Raw genomic sequence first — 10,931 nt, 5'->3', positions numbered from 1 at the left:
CAGTCTGTCAAAGTATGACGTGCTGCAGAACCTGAATTTCTTGATTAGAAATCTCTGATGTCTCTCAAGTTGCTGCAGGTGCCTGGTAAGGTACATACCAAAGGGAGCATTGTACTCAATTATTGCCCTGATGAGGGTCAAGTACAGGGTGTTATGACCTCTTTCACTCTTGAGGCAATGCTTTTGCTTCTGAGGTGTGCAATGTATAATGCCATCCTTACCACAGTAGATACATGGTGGTCAAAGTTTAGGCTACTATCAACCTGCGTTCCCAAGTCTCTCACTACTGAATTGTTACTTGGGGTGTTTTTATTTATATGATAGACATAGTTCACATGTAAATTCTAGCAGACTATACTTGAAAATTTCAGGAGAAATTCTTAATGTATTTTTTTATTTAAGATTTATAGGAAAGTAAAACAAGTCTTCTTTTCTTAATGGACTTGTTTTCAAAAATTCAACCTGCCATCAAAGTATGGCAGATCAGGAAGACTAACCTTAATTAAATAAAAAGAATGTCATGTATGTACAGTGATGTGAACATTTAATTTAACTACACACAGTAACAAAGGCTACTAAAGAGTGACAGAGGTTCCAGTGCAGTATGGGTAAAACATGCAGTACAAGTAGAAAAAATAACTTTGTCCTGCACCACTGTGACATCATACATGGTAAAATAACAGATTACTCTGTGACGGGTATTGCACAAGACGATAAAACGTGTCCTGACTAAAGCTGAAATTTAGCAAAGCTTGCTTCACCACAACATTCTGGCAGCACATTATGTCACATTAATAATACTTTGAGATAACACTTTGAAGTCTGTTAGATGTTTAATCTAATTGTATGGGCAAGACTTAATGCAATGAATCTAGGGCTTTTCTTATAACACAAGGGATTCAAGATTAAGCAAGTCTGACAAAATTGAAAACATCATGGCAACAGCTGTCTTTCCTTGTTGTGCCCTCAGTCCATCAGTAATCCACAAATCACATTCCCTAAATGTTTTAAAATCTTCTTAATGCCTTTGCATGCCAGGCCTACTTTTAAGCTTTTTCTATAAATGCATTATTAATCTGGGATGAAAAGAAATATTTAAACTTCAAGTCTAGCTGTAAATTGTAAACAAAGGTAACATAATGCTTCATAAAATATCTAGAACCACCATTTCTAGAAAACACCAAAAGCATTTGCATAGCTTCCTTCAGTCCACTTCTATATGACTTCTAGTGTTATGCTATATAGCATAATTACCTAAGTGTTAACTTTCTAAAAACAATTTTTTAAAACTCGATGAAAGACTAAAGACATTGATATTAGATTAGAATATCTCTTCTCCAACACAGTATGCCATGGTATATTCACCACATATTTGAAGTTCAAAGCTTAGCTCACAGCTCAGAGGTGAGTACTCATTTAGGCCCCCCTACTCTTTCCTGAGACTGCTGTTGCTCTTGGTTGGAAGTCAACAAAAGTAAATAAATAAAAAAAATTCTCTGAATGCTGCTTTCAAAACGAAAACTGAATAGCTTTTTCCCATGGATGCAGCCTGAATATTTATTTATTTATTTTACATTTGTTTACTGGGAGAGTCTGACTGGGTGAAAAGCCCATTTTCAGTGGAGGCCCAGGGAGAAAAGCTCCACAAAGATACAAACAGTAGACTTAATAAACAGTACATAATAAGTACAGGAACAACCAAAAAACAGAAACATTGGCATAGCTATTATCAATACATTGCATTACTAGGACAGTTGAATTGAAGCAATGTGACAACAACAAATACATAAATTTAGAGAAAACAGTTGAAAAGGATATAGCTGTTTTACAAGAAGTTTACATTGCAAAGTAGGTGGGTATTACCAATAGATATATTTACAGGCATAAGTAATTGGTATGATGCCTGTGTAGACTCAGGGAAAAAATGGTGTTCATAAGGGTGTATATATACCAAGTAGCAGCCTGGGAGTGACTGATGCAGTAGGAGAAGACAGTGATTAGTACTTTATGTGAGATCTTGAACTAGAAGGATGATGTAGGGGGTTTTGTATTCAGATAGGACATAAGTGGTCCCATGTTAGTGGGAAGAGGGGGTTATAGCAAGGTGATCGAAGTTATGATAGTGAAGAGTAAGTAAGGACTAAGGTACAGAATTTGCTTTGGGAGATGGTTAGCCTGGGTCTGTGCAGGTACAGTTCCAGGAGCTGACTAAATGTGACCAAATATGTTTTTTAAAGTTGAGCTTACTGTCCAGGATCCTGATATCTAGAGGAAGGGTGTTCCATATTTTAGCAATCGTACTGGAGTAGAGGGAATCACCTGAGATATTCCTGCTTTTGGTTACTTCAATGAGCGCTTTGTTGCTGGATCTTAGTACACAGTTGTTTGTATAGTGGTTTAGTAGGCTTTGTAGGGCTGGGTTTTTTGGGGGGTGGTATAGGATTTGGTGGGAGGTTAAAAGTTGGTTATAGGCAGGGGTGGCTTGTGCTATTGGGCAGCAGGAGTGCAGCCCCCCAGCTGTACAAAAGAAAGAAAAAAATAAAAACAAATGAAAAAATAAATAAAACAACAAACGCAAGCTCTGGAACTCACGCATGCACACTCGCAGCGTTTCCCGAGTCCAGACTGCTGCTGAACCAGTCCGGAGCATGTGTACAGAATCTGGACTAATGGTGAGACAGTCTGGATTAGGAACACAGACAAATATCCCAGAGTTTGTGCAGTTGTAACTGCATAGACTGGAAGGGAATAGGACTACAATGTCTGCTGCTGAGTAGGAGCTTGCTCCTCTCTCAGGCTTTCTAGTGCTGATGGACACGGACTTGAAGCAGTGGAAGTACTCAGGTAGGATACTTAACAGCTTGGATGGACTTTTGAAGCAGGAAGGGTGTGTGTTCTAATGCTGATGGACAGACTTTTGAAGCAGGAATAGTGCTCTGATGGAATGTATACTCAAGTAGGATACTTAACAGCTTGGACGGACGTGTGTGTGTGTGAAATGCCCTAGCTAAATGTACCTGGTGGCTAGACTCAAACCCTGTACCTTGGGAGCAGCTAGCAAGAGCTTGAATTCCCTACCCACCACCACTTGTGAAATTTTTGCCTCATATTTTTGTTCTGTTCTGTTCCTCATAAAATCTGTGGTTTTCTGGATGTTGAATTCACGAAATAATGACAGGCATTTGAATTTCAGACTTCATATTCTTCAGAAGGTCCATGGTAACACAAAACATTTTATTCTAGCAATTTTTTAAGATCAATATTTGAATTTTGTGCCTATTTTGGGGCTGTATTTCCCCATTATTGGCTTTGTCCAGGTTTTTTGTGCTAAGAGGTTGAGAGCTATGGTGAGAAGTGAATTTACTAAATGATAGCCATTTAAGTTTCAGTCTACCTGTCTTTCAAGAAACAGCTGATTTGGCATAGTGGTACATTGCTCTGACTGTATTGCACATGATCCTGAGTTCAGGTATTGGCAGTGAAATGCATGGTGATAACACAAAATTTGATTCTAGCAACTTTCCAAGATTAGGCAAGCAATGTTTAAAATGTGTCCCTAGTTTTTGGGTTTTTGTTCCCCCTCCCCCAATAAATTTTGGCTTCCATTCACTATAACAATATTACTAGCTTATCATTTTTTTAATGTAACATAGGCAATTTATTCCTCAAGGGCAACAGGCACTTTATTTTTAGATGAAACAATGAAAAATAAAGTTGTTTGCTAGCAACAACCTCTTCATTAGTTACAGATCTCTTTAATGTGGAATTATTTAGGTGATCTTTACTTCTGCAGAGATTGTACATATTTACAGATACTGGTGGACTGTAGAAGTTTGAGTAGATTTTATGATGGAAATGTTCTGAATTGGGCACTTTTGTCATTATTGGTGCATGCATTTTGTTTCATTGTCTACTGGAAAAATCTTCAAAACAATAAATTTAAAACACCCTCTAACTGTATTATACAAGGAATATAATTTAATACAATCAGGAAGGTGTATCAAAGAACACATGTATGTTTCTTGTGCAAGGGGCCTATGATTTGAAAACACCCTAAAGTTAATCTTTATCTGCCACTGGCCAGATGTATTTTCTTTGAATGTGGGTTTTAATGAATGTGAGTTTCAAGGGAAGAGAAGTTTTAATGCTAACTCTGTTTTCATTGTGAGACTCCATTGCTTTGTTTAGCAGATGCTATTAGTACTTGTGCTGTAAAATGTAAAATAAAACTTTTAAATGAAATCCAAATTATTGTAGAAGTAAAGCAGTATGCACATTGCAGTGTTTATGGTAAATGGTGTGAAATAGCCAAGTAATGGGAAATTGGAATAGCTGCAGGGGGAGGCCCCATTCAACCATGATTTTGTGAGGGGGAAGGGTGGCAAACTCAGACAGCACCGGCTGAACTATACCTCTTAACTGTCCAGATTTTTGCAGAATAAATGGATTTTTGCTTCTTATTTTTGGTTTGTTCTTCATAAAATTTGTGGTTTTCTGGCAAATCATTTAGGAATGATGTCACTAAATAATGACAGACATTCAGTTTCAGACTTCATACTGTTCAGAAAAATGCATACTAAAGCAAGACCTATTATTCTGTCAACTGTCTAAGTTTATACAAGAGTAAATTTTAGTACTGTTTGCATGTTCCCCCAATATATTTGGCCTTTTTCAGATTCCCTGCGTTAAGAGGTTGAGAGGTACGCGGAAATAAATCGCTTTATAGAATTAAGTATATCCAAATCTCTCAGCTGTCCCCAATTTTGGCTCAAAATGTTGCTCTCCTCCGAATAATACCCTCCGCAAAATGTCAAATTTGGAAGAAAATGTGGAGAGTTTACAATTAATAAATAATTGTAATGATCAAAGTTATAGATTACTTTTAATTTCAGAAATGCATGTAGATTCTCTTATTTTGTCAGCTGCTCAAGTTAACAGTACTAATATTAAAAAAGTGTCCCTTCTTTGACAGGTTCCCAGCTGTATTGTGTGGCTATTTTATATTTTTGCATCACATTTTTGATCCATTTTTCGTAAAAGTGTGGTTTTCTGGCAAATTAGTGGAAAATCATTAAAGGTTGAAGTTAGAAAATAAGGACAGACCTTTGAGTTTCAGATTTCATACCCTTCAGAAAATTCATACTAATGCAAGACCTACTATTCTATTATCTTTCTAAGTTTATAAAAGCAATATTTAAAAATTGTCCTTATTTTTAGGCTTTTGTCCCACTTCTGTTTATGGCTTTGTCCAGATATCTTTCTCTGATGCTGAGAGGTATGACAAATGTGTCAGGGCCATCACCGTCAGCCAGAGACATTTCAAATTGTGACATACTTGTTGCACCCCACTCCCCTACATAGTGACTCTAAATATGTCCAAGCAAGGAAAGGAGCAGTTATGCAGTGTAAGTGTGCAGAGTATCCCCCCATCCAAGGCAGACACAAGTACTACAGTGGTTTTTCATCTATATTTTTATACTGGTGATTTATGCTTCTTCTTATTCAAAAATACATGTTGTAGCAGTGCTTATTGCTATGTGTTTAAGTAACAATGCTTTAATGACCATCAGGTAAACTTGTCTGAGACTGTAAGATGCAAGTAAGCTTTAATAAGCATACTGTTAAAGAATTACCAACATTGAAAGCCTTTTTGTTGTTGCCATGTAGAGAATATTTACATAACTGGATAGCGTATAAGCCTTAGGTATTGAAATGCATATGACAGAATTTGTAATAAAGAACAGGATCACAGTATTTTCAGTAGCTCATTACATCTGTTGGAGACTTGCAGTCATCTTTGCAGGCTTTACCTGTAAACTAAACAGAATGCCAGTCTATCATGTGTGGTCTATAACCTGTGCAGTAATCCTTTAAGCAATTTATCTTGAGCTTGTTTCTTGTTTGCTGTTCATTTTTACTTTGATCATGTTTTCCCCATGAAACAAGTAGATAGTTGTTGTCAGGCTCAGGCAGCAGGTCTTTTTTGGATAAGAAACATTTTTACTAGTGGGGGTATCACAGAGATTGCAACTTTCAGCATGTTATTTGGTACTTTTATAAAGATGAATATGAATTATAATTAGAACTGCAGTGCAAGAAGAAGTGGTTTGAGTTGAGTGCTGTTTGTTTTTTTTATACTTGATTTTGACTGGAATTCCAGTAATGTATTTAAAAAGCAATTTATTTTTTCATGCCTCACAACCTTTTTGTTTCCATCTATATATTAAGTAAGGTGTCATGTAGCCAATGCACTGAAATATTTTTTTCTTCTACACTTCATTTTGTCTTGATTGGACTCTCATAATAACTGTTTGGCAGCCAGGGCAGCGTAGTTTTAAGTCCCAGTTTTTGAGGTTTTGGGCATAGCTCTGCCCCTTTCTAGTTGGCCCCACCCCTTACCATTGGCCCCACCCATTCAGCTGTCTACTGCAGCCCCCCTTTGATTTGAAGTCACCAGCCGCCACTGGTTATAGGTAAGCAAGTTTGGTAATTCCAGCCACAATAATTGTCTGAGGACAAGACAATGATGGGTCCTGAAGGCTGAGTTGATGTTAAACTTTGCAATTTTGTTATAGAAGTTGGTTAGTTTGTTTAAGTCACCTTTGTTTAGATTGATTAGTATGGGAGAGGCATACAATAATGTAGAAATTAGGTCATAAATTTGAATTATATCAGCTTGGATCAATTGATCATGGTTTTATTAACATGAGTGAATCAAAAGCTGATGTCTATAAATGCTAACCTCATTTATATATGTGTTCTCATGGGTTTATGTTATTGACATAAACAGCTCTGCTTTGACAAGTTCCAGTAGATATCATGACAATACTACTCAACTAAACCGTAGACTTTAGATGGGCTTACAAATTTAGGCACAGATATAATACAGGTCATACAAATAATTACATTTGAAACATCTGATGTTTTTCCTCTCTTATCAACAGCCAAGCAACAGTTTTATTAGAAACTTAACCAAAGCAGCCTAAGTGCATGAATAACCAATGGTGTGGAACACCTTAACCACCTCCTTCCTATAATGCAAAGCATGAGGAAACACATATGGATTCCCACAAACTAATTCATATTGATTCAGCCTCAAGAAAATTTGTCTGTCATGGTAATATTCTCAAGTCATTCAGGGGGGCCAACAAAGCAAACACACACATGTGTTTTCAACCCTTTCTGTGGATCAGCAGGCATAGATGAGTCTCAATTGGAAAAGGAATGTGACAGTACTTTGCAGTAGTGTTTAACTGCATTGTGGGAAATGTACATTTAAGGAGATGGGGGGGGTTAAAACCTTACATTGCTTACACTGAGTTATGGCAAAGGACAGTGAATCTAGAACACAACAGAGCTACACAGATCAAGGCACTGCACAGCTGCGTATGGGAAGAATATGCAGATGTGTAAAGAATTCAGCATAGACTCAACTTTAAGCAGCACTTCAAGGCATCAAAGAGTATCTTGATGCGGTTAGTAATGGTCATAATTTTTATTGATAGTAGTATTTCTGGCTGCTAGTGTGCAAACACCGATGTCATATATGTACACTTACCCACATTACTGAACTTTTTTGCATAAGAATTCTGGACAAAGCTAAAAAAATGAGGAACAAAGACCCAAAATCTGGGACAAGTTTTAAACATTACTTTCATTTACTTAAAAAGTTAACAGAATAACATATTTTCATCAATGTGCATTACTTAGTAGTAAGAATCATGAAACTCTAATGTCTGTGTTACTAACTTATTATAATCCTCAATGATTTGTCAGAAAATCAAAATATTTATGAGGGACACGTCCAACATATAAGCCAAAATCAGGGATGTTCTGTAAAATTCTGGACAGTTGAGAGGTATGTGGTTGAGCCTTAGTGTACACTGTAAGCAGCAGCAGATGTGTATTAAACCTCTCCAGTCTGGTGTGTTCTATTATATGCTGTTCAGATACAGGTTAGGTCAGACACTGCATAACATATGGCTAGTGAGTGTGAACAACTAAGTGTAGGAGAATTAGGAAGTGCCAGACAAAACCTTGAAAGAGATGGTGCGAAGACAAAATTTAAGAAAAATAATGACATATAATAGGCAATAAAATATTGCATTGCTATATATGACAACTACTGAAGCCAGTTGTGTGAGTGGATGTTACTTGAATTACACACACACACACACACACACACACACACACACACACACACACACACACACACACACACACACACACATATATATATATATATATATATATATATATATATATATATATATATATATATATATATATAAATAGTACAGGAAGATTTTTTGGATATAGATGAGACTGGACTATGCAAAATTACTTATAATATGTGAGCTGTGCATGTAAGTAAGTTGTGTAGAAGGGATCAAATTTGTCTTAGCTCTCCCTTATCAGTTTTTACCAAGCAGGGTATACTCTCTCTGCCTACATCTAAATATTTCATATTTCATATCTTTATTATTATTTGAATTATTTATTAGTTTACTCAGATTTATACTTTACTTATTGCCTTTCAACCCATTTCAACTCTAATTCATCTCTTTTACATTAGGTACCGTTCCTATACTTTACTCGGTTGTAGTCCTTGCACTGGGAGACAGCCATTATTCTGCAAACAGTTGATGTCTAAGAATTTTGAGTCCTGTCAATTATTACTAGCTTATACCATTTCTCTGCTCCACCAACTGAGCTCACCTAAGAGCTCAGCACTGCTAACACCCTTCAGAGGACAGTGAGGGATGTCATCAGAATTAGTGATAGACTTATAGCAATCAGACTACAGGGTAATGAAAGGGCACTATTCTTAATCTCAGTCTATGCCTCATAGCAAGGTTGTATTAGTGAAGAAATGAGTGCATTCAGGCAGCAGTTGCAGGACCTACTAAATAAAGTAAGATAACATAAATTGGTGTTGATAATGGATAGCATGAATGCATATATAGGGACAGACAGAACAGGATATGAGAACTGCCTTGGTCCACATGGTTGAAGCAACAGGAATAAAGAATGAGAGGCCATTCTCAACATCTGCCCAGCAAATGGATTGATGGTGGCCAACACATGGTTCAGCAAGAGAAACAGTCACAAGATCACATACAAGAGTGGCCAACATGCAACACAGGTAGACATCCTCCTAGGGCAATGGGGTAGAATCTGTGATTGTGCAATCATCCCTAATGAAACAGTTGGCCCACAGCATAAACCACTAGTTGCCACACTCATCCTCAAGCAATAGTCAGAGAAGGCTCTAAAGTCAACAGAGACTAAGGTGAAGACCTCGAAGTTGATCAGAGAGAAAGCACAAAAGTTCAAAGAACTACTCATGACTCAATAGTACCTCAGGAAGAAGAGAGCATAGGTGTAGTTGAAGAAGAATGGCAGCACCTCAAAACAACATAGGTGAGGACTACGGAACAAGTATGTGGTTGAGCCAGGTATGGAAATCAGGTACATAAGAAAAGCTGGTGGTGGAATGTAGAAGTCCAGGAAGTCATCAAAGGAATGAAGGAGTGTGGGAAAAACTGGGACATAGAAAAGACAGACCAGGCTAGGAAGAAATACTGGTTGTTTCCCAAAGAGGCTAAGAAAGGAGTCACAATATCAAAGAACAAGGCCTCAGAGGCCACCTACCAACTTCTGGAAAGTGACTCAATAGATGGCACAAAGAAACTCAATCAGGTTGCAAGGCAAGACAAAAGATAAAGAAGACAGTCAAATGCATTTCATAAGGGATGCCAGCAGCAGCCAGCTCACCAGCCCACAGGAAATTAAAGGCAGATGGAAAGAGTACTTACAGCAGCTTCTGAATGTAGAAAACCCCACAGAGGCTGCACTGCCACTGACACAGCCTATGATGAGAGAAGAGGAGGAGCCCACCCTAGAACAAGTAAGAATAGCACTAAAGAAAATGAAGTCAGGAGAAAGCAGCAGGCTCAGATGAGGTCACAGTAGATATGATCAAGATGTAATGACTCTGAGGGTACTCATTGCAGTATGGAGAGAAAGGTTTATACCAGATGACTGGAGAATAAGCATACTAGTGCCAATGTACAACAACAAAAGGTATATTAACAACTGTGGGCAGTTTAGAGGTATCAAACTCCTGTCACACTGGATGAAAGTTTGGGAGAGTGTGAATGATTAATAAATATGCACAGTGGTAGAAAGTAACATGGGAGATGAGCAGTTTGGATCCAGATCAGGATGCAGCACAACCGATCCAATGTTTGCAATGAGACAGATCATTGAGAAGAAGCTAGAGATGAGGAAACAGTTCAACTGGGCATTCCCAGACTTGTAGCAAGCATATGACAAGGTCCCAAAAAAGCTGATTTGGGCAGTTCTGTGGTGGTTCAAAGTCCCAGAAACACTGGTAGAATTAGTGCAGACTATGTTCAAGGTCCAAACAACTCAAGTATGAAGAGTGTTCAATCTCATAGAGGGTTCTTGTGGGAGTGAGTGTGCATCAGGTTCAGCTCTGAGCCCACTGCTGTTCACACTGGTGATGGACTACATCAGCAAACAGTTCAGAGAGGACAGATCAACAAAGTATCTGTATGTAGACGATGTAGCATTATAGGCAGATTCTGAGCGAGAACTTCAACAAAGGATAGGGGAATGGAATGCAAAACTGAAGGCACATGAGATGAAGCTGAGAAAAGATAAGACAGTTGTTATGACAGCAAATGGGGAAAATCAGAAGAAACTGAGAAATGAAATAGAAGGGAAAATAGTGGAACAGGTTAACAACTTTAAGTGTCTGGTAGAGGTGGTTAAGGAAAAGGGAAGTCTGAAAAAGCAGGTCAAATCTGGAATCAGAGGGTCTGCAGCCAACTAGTAGAGAATGTCAGGGGTAGCATATTTCAAAATAATGCCAAAAACTTGAAAAGTAAGGTTTTCAAAACAGT

The sequence above is a fragment of the Protopterus annectens genome, chromosome 7.part0 (assembly GCF_019279795.1).
Source record: "Protopterus annectens isolate FY-2018-M chromosome 7.part0, PAN1.0, whole genome shotgun sequence".
NCBI lineage: Eukaryota > Metazoa > Chordata > Ceratodontiformes > Protopteridae > Protopterus > Protopterus annectens.
This window is presented reverse-complemented; position numbering follows the sequence as displayed.